Below are 15155 nucleotides of genomic sequence, written 5' to 3'. Positions count from 1 at the left end.
TGTGACCCTCTTTCTTCCTCAAGTCGTTCTTGTGCTTCAATCGGCACTATGCTTTCATGACAAAGATACTCTATTTCATGATCTTTTAGTCCCCTAATTCTCTTAATTTCTTCTTCCCTTCTACTAATTGCCCTCATTTCATCTTCCTCTCACCTTCTTTGCAACCTACGTCCTTTCATTCTTTGCGCTTCTACCTCCTCTCGTCTCTTCTAACCTCTCCTTTTCTTTCCTCGCCTCGTACCCTCTTTGATTTTCTCTTCACTTGCATTCTCTTTCTTTCTCTTCTTTATATGTCCTCTTTTTCCTTTTATTTCCTTTCCTGCTCTCTTCTCTTTCTCGAACCCCATCAATGCCCTTATCATCTAGCTTGAATAATATTTGTCCTCCCATTCATTCATTTTGTACTATTGTCATTCCCTCAGCTTTGTCCTTTATTTGTTTCTGTTTCCTTGCTTCCTCCTCTATCTCCATCTGTCTATCTTGCCTGTCCTTCCTCTCATCCCACTGTTTAATTTCATTGCATATCGTGATATATTTGCGTTCTCTACTTTTGCTCTCTTCCGCATTGTCCTCACTGTTGTAAGCAGGGGATTTATATGTCAGATTAACGTACCCCGCCGCTGCTTTCAATCCTTTAAGGGATAAAATCTCTTCTCCTCTGTGTCTATGCTCTTACTTCTACTGGGGGAATGGGGAGCCAAATTCATCAGATCATCCCCTTTATGCTGATTGAGCATCCATTCCTTCTCGGCCGGATCTTCTTTCTCGCTCTAATACATTTTCTATAACTCTAAAATACCCAACCTTTTCTGTACCTTCTCTCCCTTATATGTGGCAATCAAATATGTCATTATATGTTGCAATACTGTTTTTGTCAATAAACCCTCCTTAGGCCACGGCATAAGTGTCTTATTAGTCATGTCTCAAACTGACTCTGAATGATACCTCCTTATCTTAGCTGTGTATTTTGGCAATGTTCTGTGAAAGTGTAAAAGAGGTGTTTCTCCCATGATGACGAGTCGATCTCGACTGTGTATATTTACCTGAACTTTTATTATTTTCTTTATTTTATCAAATATACCACACTGTTCAATTTGGGTGGGCACCATCAAACGCTGCCTATTTATACGAAAAATTAACTATGTTTATAGTTTTTTAACCACTTTTACAATATATGCGACAATGTTCTTTTTGTTCTTTTATTTGCAGTTTCTATCAATGTTTATTTATTAGTTTCTTTTAATTTGTATCCTACTGATTGACGTCAATCTTTTGATTAAAAAATCTATTAATCACCTTAATTTTTTTCATCATTTAATATCTATAAGTTTAAACACAGCAAATGTTTTATACTGACATATTCATAACCCCACACATGCACTTTAAAAAAATGTTATGCGTACGCTTTCATTTACTATCTTTAGTAAATGTTTCTCATGTCATTTTTACTTCATCTTGGAGCTTGATACGCACGCTTCTTGTTGGCCTTGCCTCAGGAATCCTTAACACCCTTTTATTTGGAGTCTTTTTTAGTGCATATCCTTCTGTCCCCAGGGAATTGGGACTTGAGGTACCTACTTCTCTTCTTAATAATCCCCACAAATCCTGTTACATTTGCATATATTATTTATAACACAGAACCTCCCCCTATTTTTGCAACCTTCAATGTTCTATTTACATACATGACTGAGGAGAGGAAGGACCCAAGTTGAACCTGGGAGGGTCGATCAGAGAGGAAAGAGGTCAGCCATGCCAGGGCCTGACCTGTGATGCCCAGGTTATCACGGAGACTGTTTAGGAGGATGGCATGGTTGACAGTGTCAAAGGCAGACGAGAGATCAAGTAGGATGAGGATGCAAGGGGTGTTGAAATCAAGGTTGGAGAGCAGGTCTTAATGGATATTCAGGAGAGCAGTTTCTGTGCTCCTGGCTGCTCAGAAGCCAGACCGATGATCATGGAGACAACCAATAGATTGAGTGTGAAGATTTAGCTGGGAGATGGCCAACTTTTCCAAGAGTTTGCCCAGGAAGAGAGTGATAGAGATTGGGCGATCGTTAGCCGGGCAGGAAGGGTCAGCAGAGGGTTTCTTAAGAAGAGGCTGCAGAAAGGATTGCTTCAGGGGGAAAGGAAGACTCCAGAGGCAAAAGAGTGGTTGCAGAAATTGGCCAGAGCAGGTGTGCTGCGGAATACAAGAATTAAACAACCATAACAAGTCACTGGCTGTATCTTATCTGCGAGGCATGACTCAAACTACCTCTACATATGCGTGATACTGGTTATAGCGGACAAAATGGCAGGGGATTGGTCTATGCAACATTGTATTGCGAGTTGTCCCATAGAGCCACTGTTTGGTTGGAATCACCATCCAACCTGGGACTTTCGGCTCCGCTAGCAGTACGTAGGCAAAACAAAACTGAGATGCTTCAGTCACAGCAGATTACTCCGCACTTTCCGAATAAATCCATCATCTCTAATCAGCCTGACGATAAGGAAAGGTTTCCCATCTGTAGTTGATATTGTAGCCTGCTCTCTGTTCTGGGACATTCAAGGGAGTGTAAGCACATCACTATCTTTGTCATAGCTTAACAAAAAGCCCTTGTTTTAGACTTCTTGATCACTTGTGAGGAGACTGCAAATGTGTCCATTTCGACCTCCTATTTACTGCTGTTTGATATAATATGTTGGGTGTCATTGCTCCTCTTGGCCTCTAGAGACTTGCTCACTCCATCTTGTAAGAACCTTATTCATTGTTAATTTTCCAATACTTTGCTCTTGCAAATGTGTTGTTCTTCTTTAATCTAAGGTCCTCACCAGGGGTTGGGCGGAGCGGTAAAAATGCAGTGGTAACACTATTACTGCCACATTACTTCTCTGCCCAATCCCAATTTTGGGGGGAAGCTTTTTTTCTGGTGGTAAAAACCTCCCCTTTCTGCCCATTTTCGGTGCTATTACCGCCAGCAGTAACAGTTCCAAAAAGCCCCATAGAGTCCTATGGACTCAGAATGAATGGGGATTTCATAGCTCCACTGCAACTTAGGATCTGGTGCAAATTGCACTGCAGAGAGTTGCCGTAACACTAATAGCATTGGGTGGTATCCCGGCGCATCTATCGTGATGAAACCCTAAGGGAAATATGTCTCACGTCCATTGCTTATCCGTCTCCTTCCCTTTGTGCTTTGCAGCTATTCCTTGAAATAGCATCCTTGATCTCAGGCCAACATAGACTCCTTTTCGTTTTGTACACAAAGCTAATTTTCCAACGTCTTCTGACTCTGCAGCCCTGGTCTGTTTCTGAGGTAGCTGCATTGAATCTTTGCATGAGTCGTCGTCCATTTTCCTATCATGGCCGTCCATGCCACGTTATATTTTCACTCTATAGTAAGCGTCTATGTGTCTCATCTTACCTGGTGTTGCTGCATATTTACACTTTTGGTCCACAAGTTCATTTATTCTTCTTTGTATATATGATTACTTTATCATTTCGTAAATGTTTCTCTTATCACTTCAATTACATTGTTACTCTTTACTATTTTCATATAGTTTCAGTGGGCCTCAATACAAGCATGGCGGTCCGGGAACTACGGTACCGGTAAGCATGCCGGTACAATAGTTCCCGGACTGCCATACTATGAGCTCTGCTCGCGGGTGCCGTCTCACCCGCCAGGTTTTTCCTGGTGGGTGTAATGGCACCCGCGAGCAGAGCATGTCAGATGCACCGGCACAACTCTGAATGTGCCGGTGCATCCGACGTCCCCATCCCCATTCGTTCCTATGGGGCAGAATGGGGATCGGGAGGCCTTTTCCGCCAGAGTTGTAAGGAGGCCCAGTATGTCTTTGTATATCTTCTTTATGACATCACTCTGTTCTCATCAGATTTCACTGAGCACTACATGATATCCAGTGGTACGTGTTGACATCCCTCCCACAACATCCTTCCCCTCCTTCAGTGGGAGGATACATTTGATACGGTTGTCTGAGTGCATATTGTCTCTCGTATACTCAAAGGAAGGAAGGCCAGGATTTCCAAGAGGGAAGCAAGATTCCTCCCGTAAACATCTCCCAGGGAACAGAAGGAGATTCTGAATCCAGAAAACACTCCAGCACCTCCACAACCGGTTCCCAGGCAGCACGCTTCCTAGGTGGGAAGTGCCATTGAGTCTCTGAACCAAACCAAGAACAAGGTAGCTGTCTGCAACACTCTCCTCAGCTTTGGGCCATCCAGCGTAAAGGACGATATAAGCCCAGAGGACGATATAAGCCCAGCAAAGAAACAAGTAGGAGTACATTGACAAGCCTCTACCAATGTCTGCCTGAAAGGATATTTCCAAGCCAGTCGAGTCCCTCGAGCTCCAACCGGCTGCACCAATGATTGTTGCTACCCCACAGTTGCTAAAACTGTGTGACCTCGACCAGCACTTCAGAACTGACGACCAGCAATGAGATAATTCCTGACCCAGAGACCCAGAGCCACTGTGCACGCCAGCCTGTAGCCTTCCATCCAGTCTCGCTCGCCAAACTGCCTGCCGCATGATACCTGCAGCTGTCTCCCATTCTGAACTGTGTCACAGACGCTGCAAAGCACCCTGAAACTGACTTGACACTGTCAAGCACCAAGAACATTACGATGCACAAGGTACATTGTGGTTCTGTCCCCCTGGTCCTTCTCTGAAGGCCTGTAGGGACATTTTATGACCCATTGTTCCCTTTGTGTTGAAACCAAGTATCCTTGAACTGTTGCAATTCATTAATATATTGACTACCCTCCTGGCAAGTATCAAGAGTGCATCCCTTTTCCTTCTTTCAAACTGTCTGTCCTCTGTATTCCTTTACAGGGTGGGTTGTATTTTGCAGTGTGCTAGAACTGTCTGCTGTGATAATAATGAAGTATTTTTATACAATCTTGACTGGATAGTCCCTTTTATCAATGGGTAATAATTGTATTTCCTCTGTGTTACAACTAACCAACGATCCACAACCTTGCTGAGATAAGCCTGCCGTTCCGTCCACGTTACCAAAATTGGACAAGGAGGTTCATTATTGATAAGTGTTTCCAATCTGTTTGGATCCCTTCTGGTGTATTAGAGGTATGGGGCTGGTTGATGGTTTAGAAACAGATATTCATCCTTGGAACCCTGGTGCCCCAGTAGTTGATTTGTTGCAAGGCCTTACTGAGCCCCAGGGAGAGCAGCGATGGGAGCACCTTTTATAAAATCGCAGTGATTGCTCCGGGAAGAGAGATGTTCCTGAAGCAATGACCAGGCCAACACAAAACTCGTGTTCTCAAGCTGCATTGCTGACGGCTGACACCAATGCAACTAAAACCAGTGCAGCCCCATTGGTCCTTGCCTTACCAGAGAGTACCAGCTCTGAGCCGGCTCCCCGAGACTGAGTGCACCCAAAGATTGTATTGATAGTTTCTAAATAGGACAGGATATATTCCTGATGGGATGGCTGCGTTTCATCTAGCCTGAGAAAGAAAATGCTGCAGCCTTGTAAGGTTGAATTCCTGCGCATGGGTGAAGGTATATCTCAGCAGGCAGGGGACTCCCAAAGAATAAATCAAAAGTGACAAGAGTCTTAGTCAAATGGAGAACCAAAATCCCAAAACACTCATTCCAAGGACCCATGTGTCCCTCAATCACAATGCAAAGTGAGGGGACTTCAAGGGGAACATGCCATCGTCTTTAGCAGAGTGAAGCCATGGTGACACCTTGGGTCCTTTAAACACAAATCCTTTGACGAGAAGGGCCCCAATAAGCCAAGTCCCCTCCTGTGGCAAATCTGATGTTTTAGATGAGTGATGCCCTAGGGGATGATTCAGGAACAGTCATGGTGCTACCCGGGCAGGACACTGTCATTTTAGCCAGAACAGAATAACCATGAATGGTCCAGAAATTGCCCTGGACCTGAACGTCCTCATGGTGTTTAGATATTGGACTGTGGCACTCTGAGATGCAGGGCCTAGTCAAACTTTAATTGATAAGAAGCGAGAACACCCAGAGAAGTATCCGCTGTCACTACACTAGAGGTGTCATGTTATTTACCGATAGCTAGCATAAAGTCGCTACTTCTCACTAAATGATCTCTGGTTCTACATCTGTTCTGGAAGTGGGTCTGACAGGATGCCTGATTCCAACATGGCCGACAAGTATCTTTACAGTATTTGCCCTTTTTTCACTATTCTATTCCTTCCTCTGCTTAATTTAATCTCTGCTTGTAGGATGGGTCTTCTCATTTCCCCAGAGTCTCCTGCTATTTTCAATATGATTTCCTACATTTGCCAATACTGCCATTTCCAACAGCAGCCTTGTTGCCCTTCTCCTTTCCACGGCACATCTCTAGGTGCCTTACTCTACACTGTTAGAGGAAGGCTTACAAAACTGTTTGGCGGCTCTACCCGGCCTGGCTGCAGGCAGCGTTCAACATTTCTACTCTCCGATTGGGCATGCTGCTGGTGTGTACCTAAACTCTGGCAAGGTGATGTTGATTCCTTTCCACAGCGTGCATTTCCTGAAGAAGCAGCACAGGAGACTCTGTGGAACCCGCTCATCTTGTCCCTCAATCCTGGCGAGGTGTCTGCTAGTTGTCTCTTTCCCCTCCTTGCTTGCCGTCCCTTCTTTGGATTTTCCTGGCGAAGGGTTTATAGTGTTCCATTTTTCACCACTGTGGCAAATTTCCTACTTCCCTCTTTCTGTTTACACTTCAGTGAGATACCTCAGGGATTGCTTCTGTCCCTACTAAGTACCAAGTACTTCTTGTCCGTTGCTTTGGATTGGTCCCCTCGGTGCCTGGGGCTTGTACAGTGACTGTGGGGGCATTCTTGGTGAGGTCCTTTGAGCTGTGCACTTCTGGTTGCATTGAACTGTGTGTTGTGGCTGTTGCTCTATACCATTCTACATTGGGCACTATCTCTATACGATTCTACATTGGGCCTGTGCCTTGTTGCCTTAAAACATAGTTTCTGCTGTTTTGCTGTTCTCCATCGAGCTACCCCCTGGTTGTGAACGTCTGTCAATTGGGGGAACGTTTTCTTTCTTCCCTTGTTCAATCTACTGGCTGCCCGCTCCTCCCGGGGCCGTAGACGTTGCCCTGGCTTGCCGGCACAAGACTCTTTCTGGCACAGTCTGGTGTGGCTGTCTGCCACCCTGACCTATTGGAATCCTGCCGTGCCTACTTCACCTGTTCCAGTCTTCTGCTCATATCATCAAATGGCCCTTGGCTGTGGGGCATATCAGCTTTAAGAACTACAGTCCTTCTGTGAGACTGCTTGCTTTTATACCGGCCTTCCGTGGACCCTGGCCTGTCTACTCTTCGGCGTGTGTCCTGAACTTTTCCATCCTCTCTGTCCATCGGCCACCATCGTTCTATCATGGACACATGTTACATCTACACTCTGGCCCTCATTACGACCCTGGCGGAAAGGGGTTTACACCGGCGTAAACCATGGCGCCCCTTTCCGCCTGAGTACGAGTTCCCTTAGCGCCATGGTGATTTTAACGCCTGCTTTTAGCAGGCGTTAAAATCCATGGCGCTAAGGGACCTTGTTGTTAATTACGCCACCGTAATTTACGGTGGCGTAATTAACGCCTTCCCCACTCCCATTATACCCTATGGGGCAAAAATGGGAATGGGGAAGGGTAAATGGGGATTGGGGATTTACCGCCCCGCCAAGGTCGGAATGGGGCAGTAAGTCCGCCAACCACCATGGCGGAGTTGGCAGCTTAGCGCCATGGACCATGGTGCAAATTGCACCATGGTTCTCCGCCAAGGTCGTAATGAGGGCCTCTGTCTTGTAGTGGTCCGCCCTTGAATGTTTTACTTTCCTTTTCTTTATCATGTTTAATTGTTTACAATGTTGTTTACTTGATTGTGCTTTAACACATGAGTTTGTTCGACCTTCCTGAAGACGGCACGCCCAACTTGCCTCTTAGATGGTATTCTACTGTATTCCATTCTGGTGCTGCTCTCATCACTGCATTTATATTCCGTCAATCACAATAAGACAATTTTTCTTTCCATGTCTACATCTATTCCTACTCATTGGTCTTCATATAGACCTTCTCGCTTTCTTGCTTCTTGTAATACTTCCAATCTTCTCTATCCACCCTTGGATTCTGGTGATTATTCCATTAATGTTGCACTCTGGAATGAATGGTCAATTAACAAGAAAACGCACTCCATCCTTGATATGTTTCTCCATTTTACCCTCCACTTTCTATGTACTTTCTAGAGACTTGGCTCTCATCTTTTAATTCCGCTATTTCTGCTTCTCTAGTCACGTCTGATACTGTGTTCACCCATACTCCTCGTTCTCTGGGTCGCAGAGGGGGTCCTGGGATTCTTTACCTGTCCTCCTCCATGATTCATCCTAGTTCCCTCTTGTTTCCTTACTTTCACTTATTTTTAATACTCTCACTTTCTCAAATTCCTGTCTTCTCACCTTTCTTCTATCTATCTATCATCTTCCAGGCCCTCTTTCGATTTTCTGTGACGACATTGATGCTTTACTTAGGGTTGTTGTACCTTGTTCTAATCTCTTCTTGTTATTGGATGACTTCAATCTGCATCTTTCTTCTAGTCATGCTTCTTCTCCATTTCTGGCATTATGGACTCCTATTTTCTCTCTCTTCTCTTCCTACTCTTACTTCTCATATTTCGGGATCCTCCTTGGATCTTATTTTTACCTCGTTAATGTCTATCTCTGAGGTCTCAATCTGCCCTATTTACTCCTCTGATCAACAGTTGTTCCTATTTTCTATTTATCCCCCAGTTTGTGACACTTATTTAACCCCCTCTGGTTTTACCCCTTCTTTTCTCCATCACGATTTCTGTACCTTCAATACACCTCTCTTTGTATCTTCTTGCATCTCTGTTCTCCCAACTCACTCAGCTTTTGCAGCTCTCTCGGTGGATGATGCTGCCTCTGTTATTTCTGCTTCTATTTCTACCTCTTTTGAGACGTCCTATCTTCTTTAAAAATGTTCTCCTTCTCGTAAGCCTTCTCAGCCTTGGCTTTCTTGGTGTCTTAAATCCATGCGTAGGGCTCTCCGTTCCTGGAGCGTCGCTGGCATAAATCTCAATCTGTGTCTGACGGAGTGTCCTTCTCGTCCTACCGCACTTTATATGTTGAGGCACTTCTTTCTTCTAAACATCTTTATTAGTCTGATCTATTGCGCTCTCAATCATCCCACCCTTGCTGTTTTTTCCAATCCCTCTCTCACCTATCAACTCCCCCCTTGCCTGATCACTCCCTTCTCTCCACACTTACTGCATCTGACTTTTCTAATTTATTCACTTCTAAAGTTAATTATCTCTGTTCTGCCATTCCCGTTACTCCCCAGTCTTCATCCTGCTCCGTTTCCCCTTCCCCCGTGCTGCAGTTCTTTCCTCTTTCTCACCTATCCCTAATTCTCTGACACTTCCTTACTCATCTCTCGGGCACATCCCACTGCTTCTCCTAAAGATCCTGTTGCATGTGCTCTCATTTCTAAAATGTATCCTTCTCTCAATGCTTACATTACTAGTCTTCTTAACATTTCTCTCACTACTTTATTACTCTGAATTCTACTCTACCTCGCTTTCAATCTGGTTTTCGAACTCTTCATTCTACGAAAATTGCTTTTTTATCCATTTGCGAATTTCTCCTTTCTGGCCGCTGTGCAAAACACTCTATTATTCTTATACTTTTGGACGTATACGCTGCTTTTGACACAGTGGATAACACATTACTTCTTCCTCTCTCCTCCTTTATCTTTACTGGCTCTGTAATTTCATGGTTTCAATCCTATCTTGCTAATCGTACCTACTCAGTATCCCGGGCTACTTTGGGGGTTATTTTAAAAAACATTCAATTTCAAAACCGTTACTGATACGATATCACCATGCTAGTGCTTCATGCCGGATCCATCTGCGTCTAAGTGCTATCATAATAGGAGTTATTGTTATCTGATTTAGTGGCACTCAATGTATTGACCAGTGGCAGGTAGTGAGTTTTTTTTTTTTAATGGAGGGTTTTAAATATTTCCCACAAATATTCCAGAGCAACTGAGCGTAGCGAGGTATCCCGAATCAAGCAAAGGGCAGTTTCGGGTTTAGGGGGTTTCTCTGATTGTTTTCAAAATATTGGGTTAAAATGGTGCATTATCAACACACTTCCTCTGCAGAAAATGGGTAGAAAGCCAGACAATTTGCAATTGGTTTTGTGGGGGTGAGGGCTCCAATCCAAGAATGCAATATATACAAGTCACCACCAATGCAAGGGGGCATTTCCAAACACATTTTCATGATGCCTTAGCCCACAATATATGCCAGTATAAAAACATTTTCACACTGGCTGTGCCCATACATTTCCATGCTGGCTGTAAAACTACCGCTGGTTGATAAAAGAAAGCATGATGATTTTTTACTGGGCATATCTAAAAAAATGTATTGTTGCCCCATGCATGCAGGCGTAGAGCACTTCTGACATGGCGCCCAATTCTGTTTGCATGCATAGCTCTCAACTCACATGCTTTTGGCGGATGTCACCGCCTTGTAAACAGCTGACTCACCCGCCAAGCCTTTTGCAGGCCCATTCATTTCAATGGGCCTCTCACCCGCCAAAAATAAAATCGGGTGTTTTCACCCGCCTTTGCAACACAAATGGTTGAGAGCTATGTGCATGTGCGCAGAGGTGCAGGAGCACCCCTTCACACAGACAAATGTGCAGTACCCCAGCCTGCATCCCCAATAGGCTATACAGGGTTGGGGAAGCAAAACACTCCTGGCCATCCATGGCCCATTGGACATGGGTGCTGTGGTACAAACTGCTGGGATTTGAGCTTACAAACTGCTGAAAGGTCTCATTTTTTCCCCTTTCCCTTTTTCTGGCCCTTCAAATAATGCAAGCCAATTTCGAAAGGAATAGTCAGTCCACTGTGTACAGGTGCATGTTTTAAATCATTCCATGAAATGTATTTCTGTGTTGTTTACTGCAAGTGCTAACTGCTGGCCGGGCCTCCTCCACAGTTTGATCAGGTTTTGAACTGAGCAGAGTTCTAAAAATGTGAAGGAACGCAGCAGGATTGGCCTCGCCCCCTCTGCCGTGTTACTATTTGCAGGCAAGTTGCTGTGCCGACGCCATCACGAGCCTTGGGATGGCGTCGGTACTCATTGATTCGGGGGCATTAGCAAGCACTGCATGAAAGCAGGTGCCTTTATCCACAGGGCAGATCCACTGCAAGGAGCCAATCTCCAGCAACATCCATGACACACAATGTGCCTTCGGATGGCCATTAACAAGGGGAATCTGGACAGGAGCAGTTTAATGCGTGCAGAGGCACAGACAGTCAAACGGAAGTTTCCCCAGCAGGCGCATGCGCACAGGCCCCGTCAACATGTATTTTCACTTGGAAAGGAAATCAGGTTCATGATGCCTGACTAATGGCATTAAGGTGTGTGCCTGTGTAAAGTCAATCAGTGCACGTTGTTCCTGGCCTGCACAGACAGGCGGTCTGGCCCAAAGGACGGTGTCGCAGATCATGCTGGCTCGCCTATGTGGGCCGGACTGGGTCAGCTTGACTACTTACAGGCAGGCTGTGCAGCTGGCGTGCTACTGTGATGTAAAATACATGATCTGCCACACATATTCTGAAAAATGCACTCTGGCTACTACTCAGAGCTTGCACCAAAAATGCACAAGCCGCAATTTATAGGCAAGGGCAACTTTGGTCTTTTTTAGAGCAGGGATGCCAATGTATTGATCAGCTCCAACCCTGAAAGACAGACAGAAGGGGTGGTTTTTTGCCCTTATACATAAAGTCTCTGCACAGAGGCGTAAAGCCCCACATCTCCTAAATTGGACCAAACAGCAGAGGCGCTTATATATTTGAGCAGAATGTGTGCCTTTCTTTATAGAAGACCATGCATATGTTCAGTGCTATGTCATATGCAAATCCACTGCTCATGACTCCCAAGTACTAATAGGTTTAGTCTATCGTAGTTAATTAGTAACACCCAAGTCCCATATTATTATGAACATGCTGCATATGTTACCCTGATGGAAAATAACCACACCTGCTTGGGTTATACAATAAATTTAATAAATATCACAATGTATCTGTATTGTCTGCACATAAAGATTTGTTAATACAACTTTTGAGCAGTAAATCTGTATCGCGATACACTCTGTTCTGATTATGAAAAACTCTCTACATTACCCCGAGTATATAGTATTCTTGGGTTCACAATCTCCTCTTGTGAAACTGAATTTGAACATTTCTCAAAAAAGAAAAAACAGACCTAATGTATTAAAATCCATGTCATATTGGACATGACAGCCTGCACGTGTTTCGCTCATGTATGGTTCAGTTTTATGGCAATTCAAATTGAGCTTCTTCAGGGCTAATCCAAACACATGTTAACCAGTATGTTATGCAATATATGCTGTATTATAAGACAATGTATATCCTAGCCGCAGATAATGGAGTATTAGAGGGTAGAGACAAACAGTGGGAAAGGAGAAGGAGTAAATTTGATTCGTATTGTATAAGATCTTATGAGTTAATATTTAAGCTGTTGGCAAATTAAAACACCACGTTATTTACTTACTTCAGTGCTATCTTATGTGCAAATCTAATGTTTATGACTCCCAAGTCATGATAGGTTAACCCGCAATCCAAAACTGTAAAATATAATCATTTATATTACTGGTGTTCTTCTCCAGGTTAAAGAGGTATTAAAAAAAAAACGTTATGCTGTAAGAGGATTCAATTCAACACTACAGCTAAGTCAACGCCTAGTCTATGATACTGAATGAAAACCCTTATTGATATATCTTTAGGTCCAGTTCATGCGTTCTGGATGACTACCCCTATATAACACCCCTCTCTTGGAATCCCCCTGACCCCACTGAGCCAAGAAGTAGTTCTGTTTTGCAAGTTTAAAAGGTTTATTTGATAAATTAAAATATATATATCACACTTTATAATAAATTAATAATTGAATATCACACTTGATCTGATATGGTAAATATTAACAACGGAGAATCTGGCACTAGCACACTTCTTTATAATGACTAATGAGTTGACCTGAAATGGATAAGGTAGCACACTGGTAAATAGGAACAAAAGTATAATGTGGTAGAGGATGCTTTATGTAGCTCAGGTGGATGCGATATTCAATGAATGCAGTACAGAAAATACGCAATATGATTTCAACCAGACAATGTAATCACTTTTCTCGGGCTATTCCCTCCCCCCCTCTTTATGCAATGCAAGGAAATGGAAGGAAAACACACAGTCCTCAGAAATGCAATCAACTGTAATTCAGTTCAATCCCAGCAAGCTTACAGAAAACAGATAGGAGTTTTGAAAACACAGGCAATGCTTGGATATGTGCTGGCAATGAATGAGAAATATGCTAAATTTGCTTTTAATTCCCTTATAGAGGTTCAGGGTGAGTGGTATCTAGTTAATATTAGTCCAGGCTCACACTAGCAATGATGCAGGGATAGTTAGCAGGTTAAACGAATTTCTGGCCAATGGAAAGCAAACAGCAGCAGTTTTTACATGTGAAGAAATTGCAAATCGCGGTAAAATTCGCGGATGCGCCGAGCGCTATTACAAAGGAACCGCAAGGACTATCTCTACCGTTTTGGGGTCCTAGAAAAGCCTGGGATCTCAGCTTCCAAATGAAAGTTATTGCAAGTCTCTAGCCCAAACGGTTGCGGAGATATGAGTAATTTAGTAAAGGTCGTTTTTGGTTTTGTAAATTTTAAACGCACACTTTTTCAAAATGACAAGTGACAAATTTTTGCAGCTAGAATGACAGGTGACAGCTAGGAGGCAGTTCTACTTAGGTTAAATAGATTGAATTAGATGAATTTAAACTAAGAGATGTGTTCTGAGTTTTGCTAAGTACTCACAAGAGATTTTGAACAGGAAAGCGACTTGGTCACGGACTTCAGTCTGGTCAGGTCTTTCCGGGTTCTGCTCACAGCGCCTGGCCTCTGGAACTGCTCACAGGGGTCTGGTCTCTGCTAGGCACCGGTTCTTTGGGTCTCTCTGCTCTGGATAGATTGAAGTCTCTAGTTTGGCTTTCTGGAGTTTGATGGAGGTAAGTATGGATTTTTCCGGCAGAGCTTTCAGCGGCAGATGAAAAATGAAATCTCTATGTGTCCTGACTCTCTGCTTTTATCTGTTTCTTGAGAATGGGTGTGTGTGTTACATCACTAGACTTGCCCCTCTCAATCGTCATTGGTCAGCTTTCATTCGTCCCCTTGATTGGGGGAATGAAATGAAGTGTCATCATGATGAGGTCTGTTTATGATACAGAGAACCCACCCCTGTCAACTTTACACACAATCTATATCTGACCTAAAAACATATTTGCACAGGTACACATTTGTTTAAAATTACATATACATGGTGTGGCTGAATTTAGCCATGTCTATGTCCAAATCTGCTCATTCTCGGAGCTTGCATTCAAAGAGTGTACATAATTGACTTTTTAACTGCTTTTCCAATTTCCGACATGGACCCAACTTTACATACATGTGTGCAGGGGGTAGGGACATTAACTGATGAAGTTTCAGATTTTTAACATGCACACATTTAGAGTAATATCCACTTTTCCGCTAAAACCCCCCTGAACATACCACCGGTTCCTACCACGTCTTAAACTGTGGGCAGAAAAATCACAAGAATTATGGTATCATTTATAAAATTTTCACATGTCCGCTCTATGAATTATCCCCCTTTTTATAAAACCATATCCTTGCTGCAGGGGTGTGTCTTTTCAGGTCACATGGTACAGAAACCAGTCTTTCCAGTTTCTGCCAAGCCAGCTTGCTTCTCACAGGCAGTGCTCCTCCCAGCTTCTCCAGGAGGAAGCCACTTTTTACGACGTCTGTAATAAAAAACCTTTGCCTGAGTGGAGAGGGCTTTGTTCACTCTCTGGCAGAGCACAGGAAATTCAATTATCAGATAGATGGCATATCCTTAGCCTGGGCAGCAAAAGGAAGGTTGGCCTGGGAACACAGTGGTGACTCAAGTTTCACTGCTGATGGGTAGTTGCTAGGCAAAATCAAGTTCCTTAAGCCAGACCTTCAGCTAACTTTTTGTTGCTTTTAAAATAACTTGTAATTTTACACATGCAGCTAGAATGCTGATTCTAAG

The sequence above is a fragment of the Ambystoma mexicanum genome, chromosome 3p (assembly GCF_040938575.1).
Source record: "Ambystoma mexicanum isolate Mex_15411 chromosome 3p, UKY_AmexF1_1, whole genome shotgun sequence".
NCBI lineage: Eukaryota > Metazoa > Chordata > Amphibia > Caudata > Ambystomatidae > Ambystoma > Ambystoma mexicanum.
Note: the sequence above shows the minus strand (reverse complement) of the source record.